We start from the raw sequence: 24329 nt of genomic DNA, 5'->3' as shown, positions 1-24329 counted from the left end.
CCCTAGGCTGGATTTATAAGCACAGATATGTGTGTTAGTTACCTAGTGCCGCCATAAGAAAAAAATAACACAACTGAGTGGCTTTAAAGAACAGAAATTTATTTTCTTACAGTTCAGGAGAGGCTCGAAGTCTGAATTCAGGGCACGGCTCATGTCTACTTCAGCTTCTAGCAGCTTCCAGCCACCCTTTGTGTTCCTGGCCTTGTAGATGCATCTGCTCCTGTCTGTGTCTATTCTGCTGTTTTTATAACTCAGAAGGGACTAGGTCTAGGACCCACCCTACACTGGTATGGCCTTATTAACATAATTTTAAAAATCCCCTATTTCTAAATTAGGTCACATTTACAGGTACAGTGGTTAGGATTTCAACATACCTTTTGGGGTTATACAATTCAGTCCATAATAGTGCCCTCACCAGACATTCTGGACTGAGAGTCCAAGCATGAGCTGCTGAGAGTGGTTCTGTTTTTTTTTCTATATTAGTTGACTGTAACTTGTATCAATGGTCACCCATATGAACTTTGGAGCAACTTATTATGAAGGACCTGGTCAACCTTTTTAACCATGTCCATTATGTGGAAAAACACACAGACTCCCATCACTGTAGCCTTGAGAAATTGATACGGGTGGAATGGGTTTGGGACCAAGACTTGCTTCATGGCCTTGATAACATGGCATAGCTGTCAGACGTCCACGTGGAGATGTCAGGTAATAATACTAACAGCTAACACTTACTGAGCACATGCACTGGTGTCAGGGGCTCTTGTAAAAGCTTCTCCTTAAGAGTTTTGCTCTGCATGATAGTCCTATGAGGAATGTGCCATTATAATGCCCATTTTACAAAAGAGGTCGATACAGAGAGTTAGGCTGACATTTGAATATACGAGTCTGCACCCAGGAGGAATTTGACTAGAGCTACAAAGCTGGCATCTTTAGCTACAGATAGACAGCAGTGGACTCACTGAGTCATTCTAGACAGAGGGTGTCAATAGAGAGAACTAAGCACCGAGCCCTAGGGCACCCTGACGCCTACAAGCTGGCCAGGTGAACCACAGCCAACAAAGCTCTCTGAAGGCCAGTGTGGTTCCTGGAAGGTGGCCTGTCCTTTCTCTAGGCCGAATTTCCCCACTGCCCCTCCCACCCGCACTGGCTTGTCCCCTTCCTAATGGCAGGGACAGTGTGTAACTTTCACCACTGCCCAAGATCCCAAGGTTACAATAACATTGGTATGGAAAGCAGAATGATGGAGTCAGGAAGCCTGGTGGTCACATGCAGCCAGCTGGAAAGAGAAAAGAGCAAATAAACAAGGGGAGAAGACCGTGAGCCAGAGGAGTGGGAGAAATGAAATATTTCCTGAGTGCCAAGTAAGGCTGGGCGACTGCTAGTGGCATGTAGTTCCTCATTTAAGCTTCAGAGGGACACAATGGGTGGAATAGACATTGTTACCACTTTCATCATGCAAACGCTTTATTATCTTTGATTTTAACAGTCACATGTTAACAAACCAGAAAACTGAGAAAAGTATAATAAAAGAATACATCTCATCAATTGCAGACTATAATGTTGCCTCAGAAGCTGCTCATTTTTGTTGCTGCTGTAAATATTGCACACAACCTTTGCCAAGTGAACAAGTTGTACAGGTGTACAAGCTATTGACAGCAATTACATTAATCAGCTGTGCAAACTTACCCTTATCAATGGGATTTTTCCACCACCATAAACTGAAACTCCGTGCTCTGTATGCAATAACACTGCTTTATTTCCTCCCTCCTGCCCCGTTAACCCCTAATAAACTTTCGTTACTATACATTTGCCTGTTCTTATAAAAGGCAGGTTTCTGAATCTGAAAGCTCTTGACAAGCCACAAGGGTGAATTCGTATGGTAGCAGAAGTTATTTGCAATACCTATGTCCTACTATGGACTTGGTTCTAGAATATATAAAGAACCGTTTATAAAGCAAAAACAAAAAAAAAGTCCAATAGATGAGGAAATACTTGAAAAGATTTCTGTATGGCCAACATACATTCATTAGTTATCAGAGAAACTCTTAACAAAATGTCACAATGTGATACTATCCCCCACACACCAGAATGGCTAAAATGAAAAAGATGGAAAATACCAACTACTAGGTAGAGCATGGAGCAAAGGGATCTCTAATTTACTGCTAGTGAAAGTGTAATTTGGTACAACCACTTTAAAAATGCTTTGGCCATATCTACTAAAGCTGTGAACACACATGTATCCTACGACCCAGCAATTCTACTTCTAGATACATACCCAATAGAAATGGGTAGATATGTTCAACAAAGCACATACTTCTAAGGAATGAACACTCTCATTCTGAAAGCCTAACTTTTTAAATTTTTCTTTAGATGAAGGTTTACAGAACAAACTAGCTTCTTACTAAACAGCTAGTACATATATTGTTTTATAACAACGGTTACCAACCCCATGACATGTCGACACTCTCTCTTCTTCAACTTAGGTTCCCTATTACCAGCTTTCCTGTCCTCTTCTACCTTCTAGTCCTTGTTCCTGGGCTAGTATGCTGCTGGAGCCTCATTTCGTTTTATGGGCCTGTCTAATCTTTGGCTGAAGGGTGAACCTCATGAGCGACTTCATTATTGACCTCAAAGGATATCTGGGGTCCATACACTCAGGGTTTCTCCAATCCCTGTCAAGTCAGTAAGTCTGGTGTTTTTTTTGTGAGTTAGAAGATTGTTCTACATTTTTCTCCAGTTCTGTCCTGAATGCTTCACATTCAAAGCATTATTCTCTGTCTGTTCTAAGGTGATGGCCATATATAATATGTTTATATAGAAAAGTCTAGAGCTTTCTCTGAAATTCAAGAGCAAATCTCTAGAGGCTCATGTGCTTATAGCTTCTGTTCCCTCTGGAGCTACTGCTTCTGTCTGTCCTTCTGCTGGGCTGCACCACATGGAACCAGTTATAAAATTCAACCTCATCTTATAAATTCACAGGAGTCCTACTCACACAAAATTTTTATTGGCTATGACAACAGGTGTGTAGAAAAGGAATAGAAGGGATTTCTATTGCAGCAAAGCAAAATCTTAAAATGAAATGGCTGGGAATGGCGGGCCTCCTTCTGTAAAAATGCTTTTCTATATGGAATATGGGAAAATGCAGTTAAGATATGGCTTATGCAAAAAGGCAAAAAGGAATGTTTGCAGCAATTTGGTAATCATTTAGATCACCTGTAAAAATATTTTCATCCTTTTTCTCATAGCTTGCAGGAAAAAAAATTCCAAAAGGATCACATACTTAAAAGTAAAATATGCCACCATAAAAATTTCAGAAGAAACTATGAGAGATTTTGTTTTGCTTTTTATTGGTAAAAGAGAAAGATTTTCTAAAAATCCCAAAGCTGTGAAGGCTAAAACTGGTAAGATATAGATACAGATCTTTGGCATAGCAAAAACTATATGAAGAAAGCAAAAATACAGGCAAAAAGCTGAAAAAAAAAATTGCAGGCTAAGGATTTGACTAGACATTTCTCCAAAGAAGATATAGAAATGGTCAATAATCACATGAAAAGAAGCTCAACCTCATTAGTCATTAGGGAAATGCGAATCAAAACCAAAACGCACTATTATTTCAAAACCACTAAGATGGCTCAAATCAATAGGATGGACAACATATGTGGTGAGGATGTGGAGAAACTGGAACCCTCATACATTGCTGGTGGACATGTGACACGATCCAATCAGTTTGGAAAACAGTTAAGTACTTGCTCAGAAAGTTAAACATAGAGTTACCATGCATAGCAATTCCACTCCTAGGTATGTACCCAGGAGAGCTGAAGCATGTTCACATAACAACTTACAAAAGAATTTTCATAGCAGCATTATTCATAAATACCCAAAATATGGAGAGAATCCAAATGTCATGAACTGATAGACAAGCTGTGGTATATTCGTAGACTGGAATATTAGTCATTAAAATACATGCAACAATATGGACAAACTTTGAGAACGTTATGCTAAGTGAAAGAAGCCAAACAGAAATGACCGCATGGTGCGTGACTCCATTTATATGAGATGTCCAGAACAGACAAACCAACACAGACAGAAAGTAGATTAGTGGTTGCTACGTCTTGGACGAAAGGAATAATGAGGATGACTACTAATATGTAGGGCATTTATTTACAGGGCACTGAAAATATCGTGAAGCTAGACAGTGGTGATTGTTGCACAACTCTGTCCATATACTAACAACCACAGAATTGTGCACATTTCAAAGGGCAATGTTATGGCGGGTGAATTATCTCTCAATAGAAATATTTCTGACTCCTAAAAGACTAACTTTTCAATTCAATATATAGAACTTATAAATCAGTAGGGGAAAAACAACCCAACTTTACCATGTCTCTTTCCAACCAAAGTGAAGGGGGTACATTCAGTTAGTACACTTTATTTTTGTCTCTCTCTTCATTATAGAAGTTCTGTTCTCATTTTATATAACTTTAAGTTATACAAGTACTAGTCTCCATTCCCTTATCCCTGTTTTCACTATTGTAACTACATAAAGAGAGCAGTACCATGGTTTTTATAAAAACCCACCCACTCATTCATTCACTCAAATCAGTTTTGAGTGCTTCTTAGGTGCTAGGAACCAGGATACTCTTGCAACACAGCAGAGAAGCTCCTGCCTGCACGGGCCTTCTATTTGTGTGGAGCAGTCAGATGATAAACCAGCCAAACAGCATGGAATGTTACCTAACATCAGGGAGGAGGCGTGTGATTTTGGAGGTGTCCCAAGCTGTGTCTCTCTCGTGAAGAGTTCTCTCTTTCCTCTAAACCCAGTGAAAAGTACACACTTCGAAGGCACTGTGGGGTCGATAAGTGTGAAAAAGAGATTTCATTTCAGTTTCATTGTGTTGGTTTCACCTGCTACTCTGTCAGCATTTTTTTAAACATTATTCTGCAGCTAATATCAACCCCTCTCCAAAAAAAACACTCTTGCCATGCAGTTGATTCCGACTCACAGCGACCCTATAGGACAGGGTAGGGCTTCCAAGGAGTGGCTCATCTTAGGACACAAATAACTCCTGCTTATGAGAATCCGAAAGCTGTTCAGTGTGGATGTGTGAGGGACTCAGCAACACTTACGGTAATTTCCCAGTAGGTGGGCTGCAATAGTGTGAGCATCAGGAGTAACGAACCCCATGTGCACTTTGCATCCTTCCACAGATTATGACACAACAAACATTCCCTCCTCATCGTCCTGCATCTTGTAAGAGAACAGAGGGAACCGTTAGGCAGGACCCTTTGAAAACGCAGGGCAAGAAATTTTATTGAAACATTAAATTCAACATAAAATCTTTCTGCATTTTCTTTCCTTCCCTACCTCATTTCAGAGAGGTAGTTGGACTCACAGAGTTGAATCCCTGAAGCCTGGAGACTCTGAAGAGTCTATGGTAAAAGCCTCAGCTCACTGGATTAATCACAGTGAGTGAACTGGAACCCAGGGGAAGAGTGGGAGTCAGACAGCAGAGTCCTAGACATTAGGAAGGGGTGAGGTCTGCTTCTTGATAAAGCCCTGGGGTAAGTGGCAGCACCTCAAAGGGTGATGCAGGCACGTAAGTAGACAGACTCCCTTATGGCGTTCCCAGCCCTGCCAACGTTCTCATGCTCCAGCTGGGAAAGGAAGCTGCAGAGGCAATGCTTCTAGAGAGATCACCCACATAGACTGGGGCAATGAGTGTGTTAAAGCTCTTCTCCAAACCTTGGTCCTTCATTAGACTCCAGGAATTACTGCATATCTGGGTGAGGGGCACCCTAAAAATAAACCAACACGGAAAAAAAAACAAAGCCCTAAAAATAAGTAAGGTTAAAATTTCACCCCAATTTTGTAAGCCAAGAGCTCTGAGTTGGAATTCAGTTGATTGAAAGAAATATCATGTTTTCTTGCACACATGAATTTGTGCAGATTCACAGTTACGGTTCATATTATTCATTCATCCATGGAGCCACCAAAGATTTACTATACAATAGCTACATGTGAGACCCTATGGCAGTTGCTCTTGATGATGAAATGACTCAGAGAATTTCCCTCAATGCCTGGTGAGAGAAACAGCCAAGTTAACAGTTGTATCAGTCATGTATTGCTCTGTAACAAATGACCCCAAATTGTCGTGTCTTAAAAGAGCAACAATTTACCAGCTCACAATCTTTCAAGTTGTCAGTTTGGAGCTCTTCTGATCTGGGTCAGCGTCAGTGGCTCACAACACGGCTTCCTCATGTGTCTACAATTTGCTTCCAGGTAGCTGGGAGCCAGTTCATAACATCAAGTCAGTGAAACCACTAGATCCTCCCTCCATTGGTCTTCCATCATCTAGCAGGCTAGCCTGAGGATGTTCCCATGAGTTCTCAGGGTTTAAGAGCAACAAAAGGGAAGTCTCAATGTAAAGTCTTCCAACTCTCTCATTTTATCAGGTTTTCTACCATCCCAATGTCCAAAACAATAATGTCAGCCCCAACTAAGGGATGGAGAAAGACTCCTACTGCTAATGAAAGGCGCTCCAGAGTCTCATAGAAGGCATGGGCACAGAGAGAGGATAAATGTGTAGACATTTCTTACATCAACCACAACAGGTAAATGCAATTGTGTTTTATACTGTGGTAAAGGGTTTTGCAGGTACAATGGAGTAGGGAGCAAGAAGTGAACAAATCTACCAGGAGGATATTTAGGGAAGAGCACAACCAGGAACTGATGCCTCAACCAAGTTGGGAATATGATTGGATAGTTAAGGGGTGAAAAAAGGCCCGGGTCCAGGAAGCCCCATGTCTTCTCCAGAGAGAAGTCTGAGGAGACAGGCTGAAGCCACTGAGGCATTTGGTACATTTGTGACCAGATGCAGATCATCTTTTGTTCTACTGTTTTCCAACCACTCGTCCCTATTTATAGTTTGGAGTCATACAAGAGTAGACCCTAGCATTTCCCTGTTGAAACTGTTATTTTCCTCTGAGAAGTCATCACCACCCCAACGTTCTTAATTGCTTCCTCAAATGCTGCTTCCATTTACCAGCTCCTTTTCTATATGGGCTCCAGAGTGAAAGCAGAGCCTGGAAGATGCAGAGGTCATGGACTTTCCCCAAGTCAACTCCTAAACCTCCCATTCTGGCTGACCACAAATTCCTGAGTCTTAGCATTTTATGGTGAGCTCATAAGCCCAATCTGTTCCAATGGGGTCAGTTCTCTTAACCACCATGCTTCACCAGAGAGTAGGCCATAAGATGGGATGGGAGAGAAAATCTTCTAGTCACGGGGAAGAGCCTGTGTGAAGCCTCAGAGGCTAAGGAGACCTGAGAGGTGTTCAGAGTGGACATTGTATGACCAGGGCTGGAGAGACATGATTCCAAGAGAGTCAAATGAGAAGTTTTGGGCAAATCAACTCCTGATCACACTGTAACGATTCCCTGTACTCTCTCTCTCCCCACCAAGGGATAGTAACGACATGGAGTGCAGAGAAAAGTTGCAATTCCTTTTTTATATCTAAGCCCCCTTTTCCCAGTCTGGGACTGGCAGTATTCAAGCTCCTACTTGAACTGTTTCATATTTTTGTTTTTGCTGTGTTTCTGTTTAAAGCGGGCCCATGGAACTAAGCAATGTCAGGAATGATGTCACACAGGGTTATGGAAGTTCACGCTGATCTCACCTACTCTTTTGGAGAGGGTGTCGATCTGAGGTCCTGTGGGAGAGCATCTGAAACTACTCTATCACGGAAATTCCGGACTAAACCGGGGTCCCCAAGTCACCAAACGGTCATGCATCGTGAAGAACTGGGAAAAGGGATAAAGATCCTTCAGAACATCATTATGATTGAACTTCTTCACCCAGAGAGGAGGAAACAGTGATACAGAAGGAAGAGGCCTTTCTCTAAGACTCTAGATAAGGGTGAGAGGAAAAATTGTCCCAGACTGATGTGTGTTATGGAACAAAGGGTCTGGTTTCCACCAGAAAAGAGAGCCATGATAGGACAAGATGAAGGAATTGGGAATGGATAAGGTCATAAGAAGGAGCGTCCTGAGAAAGCATTTCCTGTCATTTGGTGGGCAATTAACCAAATTCTTATATCAATAAGAAATGTAGGAATAAGTGAGGGATCAAGCTACAGAATTCATTGGGAGTTCGAGAGCTTTCCAGGCACTCTGTTGTTTAGGATCTGTACCTGGTGGAAAGGAAGGAAGCCAGTGGCCAACTAGGGCAGAGAGTATAGGATGGGGGAAAGGGTGGTTAGAGAGAAGCGTACTTATTATATTTTCTAATGACATGATATTAATGTACTATGTGAAGAATTAAGAAAATATTTCAGGAGGTTCTGGGAGTGAGAAGTTGAAGGAGCCCAGAGCCCACATCATTGAGGGCAGAAGATGGCTTGCAGACTCCTCCCCTAGATTCAGGAACTCCCCTTCTCCTCCTATGTCTTCTCCCCACATCTCCCGAAGGGCCTAAAAAAACTCTCACAGCAAAGAGAGCTATAGAATTTTTTTACATTCCTACTTTTCTTAACCTGAATTTTGTCTAGGATCTTTAATTTGCCACTCCTTTCAGGGCAGTTTTGTTGCCCTCTCCACTACCATTATTTTTGCTACCCCCCACCACTACTGTAGTGCTGCCCTCCACTGGCCCTATTTCCTTTTGCTTCCTAGGTTTCTAACTGGCCTCTAAAACCCTCTTGAGAGATCCCTTGCTGCAACTTCTGTCACGGAGTTTGCACTCCACTCCCAAGATGCTTCCATCTCTTTCTTCCTTAACTCGCCAATCCTACCTTCATACTCAGGAAAATACAGACCCTTATGTTCACATATACAACCCACCCACACACACAGTTGATGTGGTTGTGTCTTGGCTACTGAGATTTGTACCATCGGACTCTCAAATATGGACATCTCTTTCTGCCTCACACTGAAAGAGTATTTCCCATAATGACATGGTGAGAGCTTTCTGTTCAGGGAAAGGCAATCTTAAAGGAGAAGCTTTAAATTATACATAAATATACAAATTTTGCTCTAAGTATAATTCTTTGAATAAAAGGTCTTCCCTTAATGGCCACATAAACCAGAGACGCCATCAGCCTAAAACCAGAAGAACTAGGTGGTGTGCAGCTACAGTCAATAACTGCCCTGACAGAGGATACTTGCAAGTTATAAAAATGATGGTACCCTCTAATACAGCCCTTATACTGAAAGAAAAGACCAATATGAATGTCAGAGATACTCTGAAACTTGCTCTTGAACGTAAAGTAGCTAAAGGAAATGAAAGAAATGAGGAAGTAGAAGAGCTGAAGAGAAGATTTCAAAGGGCGGCTCGAGAAGACAAAGTATGATAATGACATGTGCAAAGACTTGGCGTTAGAAAAACAAAAGGGAAGAACATGCTTGGCATCTCTCAAGCTAAAGGAACTGAAGAAAAAATCCAAGTCTCGAGATGCAATAGTGAAGGATTATACAGGCAAAATATTGAACAACACAGGAAGCATCAAAATAAGATGGAAAGAATACACAGGGTCACTGCACAGACACACAGACACAGACACACACACACACACACACACAAAAGCATGGGTCGATGTTCATCCATTTCAGGAGGTAGCATGTCATCAAGAACTGATGGTATTGAAGGAAGAAGTCCACACTTCACTGAAGGCATTGGCAAAAAACAAGACTCCAAGAACTGACAGGTACCAATTGAGATGTTTCAACAAACAGATGCAGCACTGGCCGAATAATCTAGCCATCCGATTGGAAGAGATCCATGTTTGTGCACATTCGAAAGAAAGTGATTCAACAAAATTCAGAAACTATCAAACAATATCATTAATATCAAAACTCAGTAAAATTTTGCTGAAGATCATTAAAAAGAAGTTGCAACAGAAATTCAAGTCAGATTCAGAAGAGGATATGGAATGAGGAATATCATTACTGATGTCTGATGGATCTGGGCTGAAAGCAGAGAATACCAGAATACCAGAAAGATGTTTCCATGCGTTTTATTGACTATGAAATGGCATTATACTGTGTGAATCATAACAAATTATGGATAACACTTCAAAGAACGGAAATTCTAGAACACTTAAATTTGCTCATGTGAAACCTGTACATAGACCAAGAGGCAGTTTTTCAGAGAGAACAAGGGGTACTATGTAGTTTAAAATCAGGAATAGTTTGTGTCAGGGTTCTATCCTTTCATCACATTTATTCAATCTGTATGCTGAGCAAATAATCCAAAAAGCTGCACTCTATGAAGAAGAACGTGGCATTAGGTTTAGAGGAAGATTCATTAACAACCTACGATATGCAGATAACACAAACTTGGTGAAAGTGAAGAGGACCTGAAGCACTTAGCGGTGAATATCAAAGACTACAACCTTCAGTATGGGTTGCACCTCAACATAAAGAAAACAAAAATCTTCACAACTGGACCAATAAGCAACACCATGATAAACAGAGAAAAAATTGAAGTTATCAAGGATCTCATTTTATTTGGTTCCCCAGTCCATGCTCATGGAAGCAGCAATCAAGGAATCAAATGATGTATTGCAAATCTGCTGCAAAAGAACTCTTCAAGGTGGTGAGAAGCAGAGATGTCACTCTGAAGGCTAAGGTGTGTATGACACAAGCCATGACATTTTCAAACGCCTCATATGCATGTGAAAGCTGGACAATGAATAAGGGAAACCGAAGAAGAAGTGCTGCCTTTGAATTATGGTGTTGGTGAACAATATTGAATATACCATAGACTGCCAGAAGAACAAACAAATCTGTCTTGGAAGAAGTACAGCCAGAATATTCCTTACAAGCACAGATGGTGAGTGTTTGTATCACATACTTTGGACATGTTATCAGGGGAGACCAGGCCCTGGAGAAGGACATTATGCTTGGTAAAGTAGACAGTGAAAAAGAGGAAGACCCTCAGTGAGTTGGATTGACACAGTGGCTGCAACAATGGGCTCTAGCATAATAACAAGTGTGAGGATGGCACAAGACTGGCCAGTGTTTTGTTCTGCTGTATATAGGGTCACGATAAATTAGAACTGACCTGATGACACCTAACAACAACAATACCCTGTTCAGCTCGCTGCCTGTCTCTTAGTTTGCTGTACTGTGGTGGTTTGGACGTTGCTATGATGCTGGAAGCTAGGCCACCAGTATTTTAAATACCAACAGAGTTATCCATGGTGGACAGGTTTCAGGGGAGCTTCAAGACTAAGACAGACTAAGAAGAAAGACCTGGAGATTTATTTCTGAAAATTAGACAATTCAAACCTTACAGATCACAAGAGAATACTGTCCAATTCACTTGCTTTGGACATGTCATCAGGACAGATTAATCAGTCCTAGAGGAGGATATCGTGGTTGGTGAAGAAGAAGGCCAACAAGGCTGTAGGAGACCCTTGGTGAGATGGACTGATACATTAGCCATAATGATGGAATCTAAATTGCTGGCACTTGTGAGGATGACACAGGACCTGGCAACCTTTAGTTCTGTGGTACCTAAGTTCACCATTAGTCGGAGTCACCTCAATGGCAGCTAGCAAAAAATTACTGTTTGAGAGGAGAACTGAGATATGAACTTGATACAATATACCAAATATTAAAATGTTCAAAGATCTCATGTTTACTATGAAAGAACAGGAATTAAAAATACAGCTTTCAAATAGCTAGAAGGAAAAAGAAAATTTCATCATTCCAATAAAAAAAGAAACAGGAAAGGCAGAATAATAACAAAAAAAAGAACAGTGAATATGAAGTATAATATGGGAATTATGTCTAAATGTATGAGTAATAGCAAGAAAAAGGGATTAATACCTTAGGAAAAAACATGTACACTCAGCTTAGACTTGCAAATCCAGCCATATCTTATTTATAAAACAAAATTAAAACATAATGACAGAAACTTTTAAATTATGTGACTACAGGAACAACCCTCTGCCAGATACCGTTGATACAGAAATGATTAAGAAAAGATTCCTTGCAGTCTCGAGAGAGAAACAGCCCAGTTAACAAACCAGTTATCAATTGCTGTATAACAAATGACCCAAAAATGAAGTGCCTTAAAAGAACAAGCAGTTACTTCGCTCACAGCTTTGCGGGTTGGCAGTTTGGGGTTCTTCTGGTCTGGGGCAGACTCAGCCGCTCTCGGCTGGGCTCCCTCATGTATCCGGAATCAGCCACAATGTCAGCGGGAGGGCAGAGGGTCTGAATTCTTCTCAGCTGGATTCTCTCTCTAATGATCTCTTGTCATTTATTAGGGTGGCCTGGGCTGTTCCCATGGGTTCTCAGTGTTTGAAGAGCAGCAAGAGGGCAAGGAGGAGCCCTGGTGGTGCAGTGGTTAAGGGCTCAGTTGCTAAAGGAAAGGTAATCAGTTTGTACCCACCAGCTGCTCTGTGGAAGAAAGACATGGCACTCTCCTTCTGTAAAGATGACAGCCTTGGAAATCCTATGGGGCAGTTCTACTCTGTCTTTCAGGGTCACTATGAGTTAGAATATACTTGAGAGTGATGGGTTTGGTTTTTGGTAAGAGAGCACGCCATGATGTGTCTGATTATATCTGGTCTCTGCTTCTATTAGTCTTTGTACTGTCCCAAAGACCAAAGCAATCATAGATCAGTCCAAATTCAAGGAGTGGAGGAAGAATCTTGCTCTTGAGAAAGGGAGCTATAAGTCATATAATATGTATGGGTACATACATATTAGAACATGTGGCCATTTTTGCTATCCATCACAACATGTAAATGCAATCAAGTTTGTCCCTAGTTGTGGCAGAAGCATTTCTTAAATACAATAGAGTATGCAGCAGGATGGGAAATTCTACCAGGTGTAGGGTTGGAAAGGCTCCCACCAGGAAGTGATGTTTGACCTAAATTTTGAAATACGAGTGGATGGTTAGGAGATTTTCTTTTTTTTTATATTTCCAACCACTTGCCCACATTCTACCATCTGTACTCACAGAAAACGAGCCCTCTGCTCCCATGTTGACATCTTTCATTTTCCTTCAAATCCTCAGGCTCTCCTCTACCTACCAAGCACAACTTCCCAAACCCTGCCTTAAAATGTTTCAACAATTTACTTGTTCCTTTCCTAATTGCCCCCTGGACAAAAAAGGAGATCAAGCAGAGGACAGTGGACCTTTCCCCGAGGGCTCTCCTAAGCCTCCCAGGCAGGTTGACCATAGACGTCTGGAGTCTCAGTGCTTTTCTGTGATGATGTAATCCTACCCTTTTGAGTGGCTCCAAGGGAGAAGCATGTGGACAGGCCAAGAGGCTTCACACGGTTTAGAGTCAGGAGGTCAAGAGAGAGTGGCGTAGACACCACCACTGAGTGATAGTACCTCCAGGCAACAGACCGAAAACTCCATTCTGCACGGATGGCTACGAAGGGTGAGTCTTTTGGAAGAATCTTCTTTTATCTAATCAATAGATATACATTGAGTATCTCCTATGGGTGGGGCTCTGTCTCACTTTCTGGGACTGCCAAATATGAGGCAGACCTCATCTTTGTTCCCAAGTTATTTACAACCCATTTGGAAGACACAAATTGGAAAATGAGCATCTCCTATGACTCAGTGCTATGATGGAGGATTACTAGGTGCTCTGAATACATAAAGCAGGAGCACAGACTGGGTACCATGGAGGAGGAACCAGTCAACTGAAGGGAGAGTATGTCTACTAGTCAGAGGGAACAGCCTGTGTGAAGCCTAAGTGGCAAAGGAGGCCTGAGAGGTGTTCAGAGTGGACATTGTGTTTCTAGAGCTGGAGAGATTTGATGCAGGGCCAGAGAAGAGGTTTGGGAGAAACAGCGACTCATTATACTCTTCTATTCCCTCAACTCACAGTTTCCTTCCTCTTGGATATTGACTTCTTTAAGTGAACATCTCAATTCATTTTTAAGATACAATTTCCCTCCTCCCAGCCTCCTATCCTCTCCCACAACAGTTGCCATGTTTTTTCCTAGTGCGCTGTTTAGATTCAACCTGGGCCCTTGGAACTGAGCGATGTCAGCGATGATGTCACACAAGGGTTACTGGAAACCTTGGTGCTCACTCAGATCCTAACTGCTCTTTGGAGAGGTTGTGGGTCTGAGGTCTCCTGTGGGAGAGCGACTTTGGATACCAAATTACAAACGGTTCTGCCTAAATCAAGGTCCCCAACTTGTGAGAGTTTGGGACATCATCTCTACGTGGGAGGAGGAGAAACATCTTGCCGGTGACCATCCTTCGTGGTTCATCTTCACCCAGCCAGAATGGAGCAGCAATACATGAGAAAGAGGCCTTTCTCTAAGGCCCAAGGTAAGGGTGGGAGAAAAATTCAGTCTGTGCGATGGGTGCTGGGCAGCAAGAGGTTTGATTCACTCCGGAAACAAGGACCACAAGGGATCACTGAGGCTTTCACCTGAAAAAACTTCCTGTCAATTAGTAAACAGTAAGAAATTATACTGTGAATAAATAAATGAAGGAATAAATATGTGAGTGAAGTATAGAAATCTACTGTCATCTGAGGGGCTTTCCATAACAGTAGCAGACAAGTCAGATTTGTGAACTCTCCTGCTCTGTTAGTGGAAAGAACGCAGGTGGGCAACTGGGGCAGTGGGTATAGAACCAGGGAGAAGGGTGGTTACAAAGACTTGTACTTAATTTTTTCAGGAGACTGAATTAATATATCATGCGAATTAAAACAAAATATCAAATTTATCAGGAGGTTTTGGGAGAGGGTGGTGTGATGGAGCACAGTACCACACGTTCATTCAGAGTTCCCAGTCAATGTAAGCTGCCACAGTTCTCAGCCTGGACTCAAGCAGAAGAAGGTCCAGGAAGGCCCTGCCCCTCTAGCTCTAGGGATTTCCTTTCTCCTCCAAGGTCTCCTGACCATCTTTACCTAAGGGTTTAACAATTCTTCTAGGTAAAGACAGCTATAGTATAGATCTTTTTTTCTCTTGTAATTGAATAATTTCTAATGTATGAGTCAGTGACACTCATTACATTCTTCAAGTCATGTAACCATTCTCAATATCCGTCTCCAAACTCTTCTACAACCATTAACATAACCTCAATGCCCCAGTGGAAAAACTTCCCCTTACCCCTGCCCACAACTGGCAATGACCAATAATCTTTGCTTTCTATATATTTCCTTATTTCATATAAGTCACATTGTACAGTATTTGCCCTATACTTAGGGCAAATACTAACTTATTCCATTTAGCATGATGTTTTCCAAGTCTAGCAGGAAAGAATTTTAAAATTCCAACTATAGCTAAACTCATTTTCTGCTATCATTCTTAGTTATCCATTCTTTCTCCGACTAGTGTGCCCCCGCCTTGTCTTCTTTGTTGCTACCCCATTCTGCCCTTCAGTGGCTGAGCCCTGCTTTCTGCTCCCTCCTTGATCTCTGTATCCTTCTAACCAACTGCTGGCATGTTCCCTCTCTGAATCTTGTCTCTCTCTCGAGCTTTCCCTCCATTCAACGCACCCAACCTAGCTCCATCTCTTTCTGCATCCTGAACTCTGCAGTCCTTCCCACAGATTCAGAAGCATACACAGACCTTTAGGTTGACATAGACAACCCACGGAGACATACACAGGAGAGGAGGTTGTGTGTTCTCCATCTGAAGTTCTCGCATCAAGGTTCTCAGATACGGCCATCTCTTTCTGCCTCACTTCATCTACTAAGGACTGGGCTTCTATTCTGAGAAAAACAATTTTCATCTTCTACTGTGGCTGGGTTAATAGGGGTGCAAGGAAGAGGTATACATGTAAGAATCATAACTAAATATACACATTCTTCTCTTTACGTATACCTCCTCTATAAAAAGCCTTTCAGTAAAAAGAGGATGAAAAGAGGTTACCATTGCTCTGGAGTGTTTACCCTCCAAATTTACTAAGAATATCACCCGCATACAAAACATCAAGTCACACATTTATTATGAAGCTTCATGGGAATGAGGTCATTTCTAAGTTCCAAAGGAACAAATTCATTGGAATTCAATAAATGTGGAATTAAAGAAAAATAACTTCTTAAAAAATGAACTATCATAAACAGTGCCACTTTACAATGGAGACTTTGTCTTCCACAGCAGTGCCCCCAAAGGGTGGTGGGTCTCTGGGGAAGAAGAAAGAAACCATGGGGTCTGCAGAGGTGGAGGATGTGGTGATGGAAAGGCCTCCAGGGGTCCCTATGACCAAAGCTTTGGGGTCACAGGTGAGAATAAGGACCCTGAAAGCTCAAGTAAATTAACTCTCTATTCTCAGAGGTCTCTATCCAAGAGGAAAATGCGCAACAGTCAGCAACATACCAAGAAAAAAGTCGAAGCTCCAGGCCAAGGAAGATTCCAAAACAATCTCAGAATTCTTATCCTTCATCTTCCACCGAGCAGCCCTCTCACTCCTCCAGCTACGGGGCTGCCCCAGGAAAGCCATGGGTCAGGTGCGCATATTTCACCAAGGTGCGCACGGTCAAGGGGGTGGCGGTCGCCTGGCAGACCAAAACCTCCTTTGACCCCGTGGGCAAGATGCCCCAGGTCTTTGAGGCCGAGCTCTCTGAGGAGAGCACCATCGGCTCTGCCCCAAGTCTGGCCAACACTGAGTCCCTGGTCAGCAACCTGGAGCCCTGGCAGGAGGGGCCCCAGACCTGTACCCAGGAGCCCACTGACCAACGGGAGGAGCATGGGGAGAGACCCCGCGCAACCACCCCGGAGTGGCTGGTGACCCGTGAGCACGGCTTCCGCTGCGTGGCCTGCTGCCGCGTGTTCCAGTCCCGGGAGGCCCTCGTGGCCCACGCGGAGCATGGTGTGAGCCAGGGCTTCAGCTGCCGGGTCTTCTTTGAAGAGCTGCTGGAGAGGCAGCTGCCACGCTCAGTCCAGCGAAGGCCCAGACGCTGCCACCAGCTGGCCAGGCGTTGCCTGATGGCCACCAAGAAGAGGGAGGTGAGGGAGAAGAGAGCGGTCTGCAGGCGCCTGGAGGAGCAGCTGGAGAAGCAGAGAGAAGAACTGAAGAGGCTGAGGCACCAGCTGGACAGGCTGCAGAGGCAGGAGACCAGGCTGCAGAAGGAGCAGGTGCACCACCGAGGCAAGATGGGAAAGCACCTGAAGACGTGCTAGAGCCCCGGGACTAGGAGGAGCAGGGCCTTTGGGCTGGAAACGTGGGCCCTTCAGTAGAGACCTCCATTCAGGTTCGTTTCACCCAGCTCCCCTGGAAGATCATACCCTCCTTCCCCTGTGACCCCAACCCTCCCAACCCAAGTGCACAGAGAACTCCAGCCCTAAGGGAGATCTGGATGGAAGAAGTCCCAGATAGCTGACCGCAGACACCAGGTCCCCTCAGAGGCTCCCCTGGCCCAGGAGAGGACAGGACAGGCCTCATCTGGATGGTGAGATCTTGGGACCATAAGGATGAGCGCAACATAAATAGGGAAAGGGAAATGGGATTTCAGTGGGACTTGGGAGGATTGGGGGGGCCCTGCTGAGGTGTCATGGTGAAGGGGGTGTCACTGAGTTCTTTGGAGGAGAAGGAATCAGAGAGATGGCAGGCTGTTGGGAAACATGCCTGCAGGTGAGCAGTGGACATAAAGCCCTAAACAAACAACTCTGGGGCCCTTCCCAGCAGTATAGAGGCAGAGAAAGAAGCAGGGCTTGGTAGGAGGAGAGAAGGGCAGGTTGAAGGAAAATGAACTCACCCCAGCCATGTCTTCTGGTCTCCTAGGGTGAATTTGGGTTTATGATTTGGATGCACCCTTTTTGCCACATTGGGGGAATGTGAACTGGGAGGTGGTGTAGAAAAATCCCCCTGGGTGTTAACCATTTCTGGATAAGAGCTGATCCAGGGCTTGCAGGATATTTCCTGTAGAGCATGTCCTAGGGGAAGGGGTAGAGCTTTGGAACTTTTTCTTCTCCTTAAAATCAAGCTGTACATTCCGGTTCTTGACATGTCAAACAAACTTGCTAATTTTTTTTTTGTTTTCCTGTGGTCAAATCTGACCTGTCCCGAGGTCAAAGAACTGGAAGAAAAAGGCCCTCTGAGGTGAAAGAACCAAAAGAGAGGACAAGCTTCAAACCCAGGGAGAACAGCGAGAACACAGGTGATCAGAGGTAATGGTGGGAAGGGGCAGACTCAGGGCCAGACTCAACAGTGGACAACAAAGCCCCAGTCTCAGTCGCGACATCAAATCCCAAGTCTGGGGAAGCCCTGGACATGACAGGGGTGTATCCATCTCTCTGGGAGATGAGACCACAAGTATCACAGGGAACCCCCCATGGGCAGAGGAATGGAGGGCAGGGCCTCTAGGATGGGCACCTCCGTCCACAGTCTGTCCTGTGTGTATTCCTCAGAGTGACAGAGACAGCTCCTGCGAGGCAGAGGGTCACAGGTAGAAAAGAACCAAGGTGTTCAGACCAGGTAAATTCTGCAGTCTCCTAAGGATCCAAAACGAAAAATCAGAGATTCTCAGAGGTATCAGGGTGGGAGGGGTTGGTATTCCCAGGTTGGGGAGAGGCTGGCTGGGGAGGTGCTGCTTTCTGAAATCTTTTCATCAACATCTTTCTTCTTAAAAGCTACCTTCCCAGTTGATGTCCTCTATGATCTAGGCTCAGACCTGAATGGGGCCTAGCATGCACAAAGGCGGGTTATCCAGCGGGGCTAGGCAGGGAGGAGGTGGAAGCAGCATATCCGGGAAAGAGAATCTTCTAGAGGCGCAAGAGTTACCTAGTGAATTGCACATGGTGTCCAGCCTTCTGAATTTAGCTGTAGACGTGTGCTCGCAAGACGTCTTTGAGGGGTAACTCTACTGACTTCCCAAAATTATTTTTGGTCATTTCCAGTCATAGAAACCAGAAGAACTCACTGGCTCCAAGAACAACAAGAAATCCACTGGATCTGATTATTACTTTCTGCGGTGTGCTCTCCTGACAGTGATTCAAATCTTTTGTGTGTCATTCTGGAGAATTGTCACCTATTTTAAATATCTAACAAAACACGTTAAAATATACATATATCTATGATGTTTATGAATTTCCAAAGCTCTGAAATTGTTTTTTATCACATTTGCAAGATTACAGATTTGTATGACAAAAAAATTTATGTCAGGGTCCCACCCTCATATGTAATTTGGTCCTGCTCCCCCAAGGTACGCAATGTAAATAGACACACGTGTATCCTTCCCTACACCTCTCTGCAGGGTCACATATACACAGTCACAGGTACACAAGTACATCTGCTGGGGTGTTTACTTTTATGGAAGCCTGGTCACACTCTACCCACATTGCTCTCGCCCCTTATTTCACTTGATATTCTACCTTGATTCTCTTTAAGTCGTTAGATATGGCACTGACACTATATTTTTCAGTCTTTAACTTACATGAATAATTTAAATAGATGATATCAATTCAGTACACTTTATCTGGACTTCTACATGTTGTCAGAAGCTATCAAGTCAGTTCTGACTCACAGTGGCCCTTTGCACCACAGAACAAAACACCATCCGGTCATGGGCAATCCTAATAATCTTTGCTATATTTGAGCACACTGTTGCAGCCACTGTATCAATCTCATTGAGGGTCGTCCTCTTTTTCACTGGACCTCTGCTTTACCAAGCATGACGTCCTTTTCCAGGGACTGGTCCCTCCTTCTTGATAACATGGCCAAAGCCATCCTTGCTTCTAAGGAATATTCTGGCTTTCTCCCTTTAAGACAGATTTATTCTTCCATACATAACACTACTAAAGTGGAAACATTATCATCCATGCTTTTTAAGTCCACTCTTCCTGCGTGTTCTAGCTCTCCTCCCCCTGTTCTTTCCTGCAAGTGAATCCAAGGTAATTCAGGTTAACAATGTGGTAGTCTCTCTTATCCTTGCTTAAACAAACACACAGACTTATACACACTCATAAACATAAACAGGTATCCAAGCATATTCAAACAATTGATATTGTTTAACCCAGATGTGCTCATTTTATATACACTTCTCTGCATGCACCCTGATTTTTTCAGTAATACTTCAATAATACTTCACAGAGATTTTTCCCACTCAACTACTACAACTCATTTATTGATGATGTAGCTTTACCATAAGTTATATATCATTCAATTATCAATGGACAGTCAGTGTTTGGTCAATACTAATAATAACTATCCGTTGTATACTACAGGATCTGCTTCTGTGGAAAAGACTCCATAGAGTGAGATTTCCAGCTCGAAGTATGTTTTAAAAGTACAGAGCCATGGCCATGTCTTTCCCCTAGAGGATGTCCTAAAGCACCTCTCCAGCCATGTCTCAGGGTATCCTTCACCCCACAGCCCAACCAGCCATAGATGGTGTTGATTTTTAAATTGTGCCAGTTTCACTGGGACTTTGATATTTTCTTAACTACCAGTGTTTTTGAGCAACTTGGACTATGTTTATTGGGCATGTGGATTTGCTGTGAACGATCTGTTTGAATTCACTGATCATTTTTCAAGTGCTTAACTTTTATCCTTCTGTGTAAAATGGAAATTGTTATTAAGTCTTGTCATCTCCATTTCACATGATTTTCCAAATCTATCATTTGTGTATCACATTTTTGCAAGCTTTGTCCCCCAGAACGATCACTTGAGTCAGCACCATTTATTAAATAAATATAATTTTCTCAAAATACCGCCTTTGTATCAATGGTTATTGTGACTTCTTAGCAGATTTTGTTTCATTGGTCGACTTGTCAGTTTCTATGCTATGTAATATCAATTTATTCTGTTACCTGAAGAGGTAGACACCTGTTAGTATCCTGCTTTTTCATGTTTTTCTTCTCTATACCTTTTAAAGCAGCCACAGTGTTGCAGTGATTAAGTGCTCATCTGCTAATCCAAAGAAGGTTTGGCAGGTCGAACCCACCAGGGGGCACTGAGGGGAAAGACCTGTTGTTCTGCTCCCATAATGATCACAGCCTAGAAAACCCTATGGGGCAGTGAAATGGGATCGCTATGAGTCAGAAATGGACTCCAAGTCTCCTAACACCAGCAACATCCTCTGTTATCTACTGTACTATTTGTAGCATATGATTACTGTATACAATTCAAAAACAACTATCTTAATATTCTGACTGGAAATACATTCCACTTATATTATTAGTTTTAGGGACCTCCATTTAATTGACAAGACTTCTCATTTGAAAATATGGCATATTTTTTGCATATATTCAGGTTTCATTTTATGTACTTTAGTACATTAGTTTTCGTCATAGAAGTCCTTTGCTGCTTTGGTCAAAACAATGTTTTCCTAAATATTTTACAGTTTTGAACACAGTTTGATCCAGTCAAGTAGTAGGGGAAAGAGAACGGTCTGCCCTTCTCACCCTTGCCAATTTGAGACCCTCATGTCTATACTGGAGAGAAACCATTGATTTTGATGTATTTGTCTTTTATTCAGGTATGCAATTATATCATCATTATTTGAAAAATCTCTTATTATACTTATACTAGTTATTTAAATTTTCTAGTTTATTCCTTCACCTGAAAACTATGTTGAGTGATACCAAAATTTTTGTCTAGTTCCAAATTTATCAGAATGAGTTGAATATTAATTTTCCATTTATCTCACACCTGCTAAGTTTGGGGAGAATCTATTATGCCCCAATAGATAACTACTACTCTGACCTGCTGACCATTATTGTAATCACACACAACTTGTTTCTGACAGTTAAGTACTTCCACCTGGCCTCTGTTGATCTGGGATCCCATGATTTGCATTGCTACTAGGCAGCCCAGCTCCCACTAACAACCTGAGCCTATAGACGATTGTTGCTGTTAGTTGTCATCAAGTCATTTCTGACTCATGACCACCCCATGTGGGCATAGTAGAACTAACTGTTCAATAGTGCTTTTAAGGCTTTCATCCTTTAGTAGCAGATGGCCAGGAATGTCTTCCAAGGATCCTCTGAGTACGTTCAAACTGCCAAACTTTCAGATAATAGTCAAGCACTTAATTGTTTGTGGCGTCCAGGGACTCCCTACAAAGTATACATATTGGTAAGCTCTATGTTGCTGGTGCTCCCCTCATCTCCGCATTCCTTATTCTTTTGATGAAATGGGTATCCTTCAGGACCTCCAAGAAATGGTCTTACAGAAGACTAACTCAGACATGCCCACATATTGGAGGCTTTTAATCCCTCTTCCAACATCTGACACAGCAGGTCTGGCATTTCGATTTCAGAGAATGTGGGCCATTGCCTTTTCTAAGCTTCCAAAAGCAATCCCACAGCATATTAAACCCATTTCCAGAACCCTTGCTACGGCAATAAATCCTTGTCAACAAACACTCCTTGACCCAACTTTATATTAAACTCCCCTTGACTCAGCACCTTCAGCACCCACTCCTCAGCACACCCCCATCCTGCTCACACAAGGCAGCCAGGTCTTGCAGCTCCTTCAGTGTACAGTCCCTCCCTCCTCAACCACAACAGCACTGCCCCCTGGTGGCTATGCTGGTATCTGACAACTAAGTATCTGGACAAATGCATGGGACACTATCTCAGGACTCTGCAAAGGAAAGTGTTGAAGGTGGATGGGGGCAGGGCGGAGCCAGAACATAGAGTATGAATATTCCAGAGGCTGAAATTAAGTGAGCCCAAATCTCACAGCTGCACACCCGTTGTGGACAGAAACAGCCCCGAGAGAAGCCCTCTCTCATATAAATGGGATAGAAGGTCCACAAAGGAGAGAGACAGGCAGCTGGGCAGGTGGGCAGACACCTGAAACTCTGGCAGAGGAGAATCCTTCTCTCTGACCAGAGTATGGAAGAACCAAATATTGTAGAGAAAGCTCCATTACATTTTCTCTCTCTCTGCTGTTAACTGACACCTAGTCAATTCTACCTCAAAGGGTGAGACTTTTCAAAAGCAGATCGCCAGGCTTGTCTTCTGAGGCGCTTCTTGACAGGTTCAAACTGCCAGCCTTTTGGCTGGTTGTCCAGTGCTTTGGCCCCATAGGCAGAACCAGTCACTGATGTGCACAACAGAATAAGGAGATTAAAGCTCCAGCATTCCCACCAGTGGGCCAGGAAAGCACTCCTTCTGAACTCAGAGAGCAGAAGAGAAAGAGGAGGCTGTGCAAGAAAGAGATTCTGCAGACTTGCTATGAACTCCTGGTTCACCCCTCAGGAGCGTATCCATTGCCCTGACCCACAGAAGCATTATCAAATCCTTTAAGACCCGCACTATGGGTTAGAATGCCATCGAGGTTCCATACTGAGTGGCGCTCACATAGATTAGACTTTAATACAGCTGCAAAGCCTTCAAAAATTGAACTAACATTTGAACCATAGAATACAGAAGATGGGACAGAACTTGGAGCCTGAACATAACTGGGTCAATCGACTGCTAAAAACAAAAAAATTCTCCATAAAATTTAAGCAGGACTTGTACTCTCAAAATCATAAGAAACAGATTTTAAAATGCTATTCTAATCCAAGAAATAACAGGGACACTTTTTAAATAAATGGAAAGATAATAGGTGCTATTTGCAAATGAAAATTTTACATGTTAAAAGTACAATCGTAGAAATCAAAAATTCAGTTGATATTTTCACAATAGCAGAATGGTGATGACAGAGAAAAAAACTAAATACTTGAAATAGATCAGTAGAAAATATCCATTCTGCAAACTGAGAGGAAAATATGGAAAAAAATGGACAGTGCCTCAAGAACTAGACAAAAAGCTTATTTATTGGAACTCCAGAAGAAGTGGACAAAATGTGTGGTGAAGAAAATAGTATTTGAAAAAATACTGGCTGAACACTTTCCAAATGTGGTGAAAGACGTAAACTTACAGATTCAAGAAGTTCAGCAAACCACAGCAAGTTAAAGAATTCCATGCCCCAAAACCGAATTTGCACAAAAATATTCTGCGAGTTATGGGTTTTTTGCCAAGCCAGTGGGCCTTATGCCACATCCCAAGTATATTTGTAAGTACATTACTAATATATATATATATATATTTTTAACAGCAGCATGTAAAAAGAAAAAAACAGTGTACTGAACTTACAGACATACCCGGGAGGGGAAAAACAGTTGACACACACATATATATATAAATCAACTGCAGAATAACAAAGGTCAAGAAAATACTCAGGAAGGAGGTAGAGAGAAAACAACACATTTCACCTGAGAAAAATAATTTGAATGACTCTGTATTCACTATCAGAAGCCATGGAAGCCAAAAAAAAAAAAGATTGTGAAACAACATTTTTTCAACCCTGAAAGATGGAAATATTAACCCAGAATTCTATGTATCATGTATCTATGTATCATTACCTTCAGGAGTAAAGCTCAAATAATGCCATTCTTAGGGGA

At 42.6% G+C, this 24329-nt stretch overlaps 1 long non-coding RNA gene across 4 annotated transcripts in view; it reads right to left on the bottom strand.

Annotated features, from left to right (window-relative positions):
* Window positions 1-981: 981 nt before the first annotated feature.
* LOC135229679 (uncharacterized) overlaps window positions 982-24329 on the bottom strand; it is a 97125-nt gene continuing 73777 nt past the window's right edge. For 2 of the 4 annotated variants that reach the window (XR_010320359.1, XR_010320357.1), the window contains exon 4: window positions 1300-5251. This is a non-coding gene — a long non-coding RNA (uncharacterized LOC135229679). The other 2 variants (XR_010320358.1, XR_010320360.1) reach the window with 2 other exon arrangements.

This window comes from Loxodonta africana, unplaced genomic scaffold (assembly GCF_030014295.1).
Source record: "Loxodonta africana isolate mLoxAfr1 unplaced genomic scaffold, mLoxAfr1.hap2 scaffold_439, whole genome shotgun sequence".
Lineage (NCBI taxonomy): Eukaryota > Metazoa > Chordata > Mammalia > Proboscidea > Elephantidae > Loxodonta > Loxodonta africana.
Note: the sequence above shows the minus strand (reverse complement) of the source record. Positions and strands in the feature narration are given on the sequence as shown.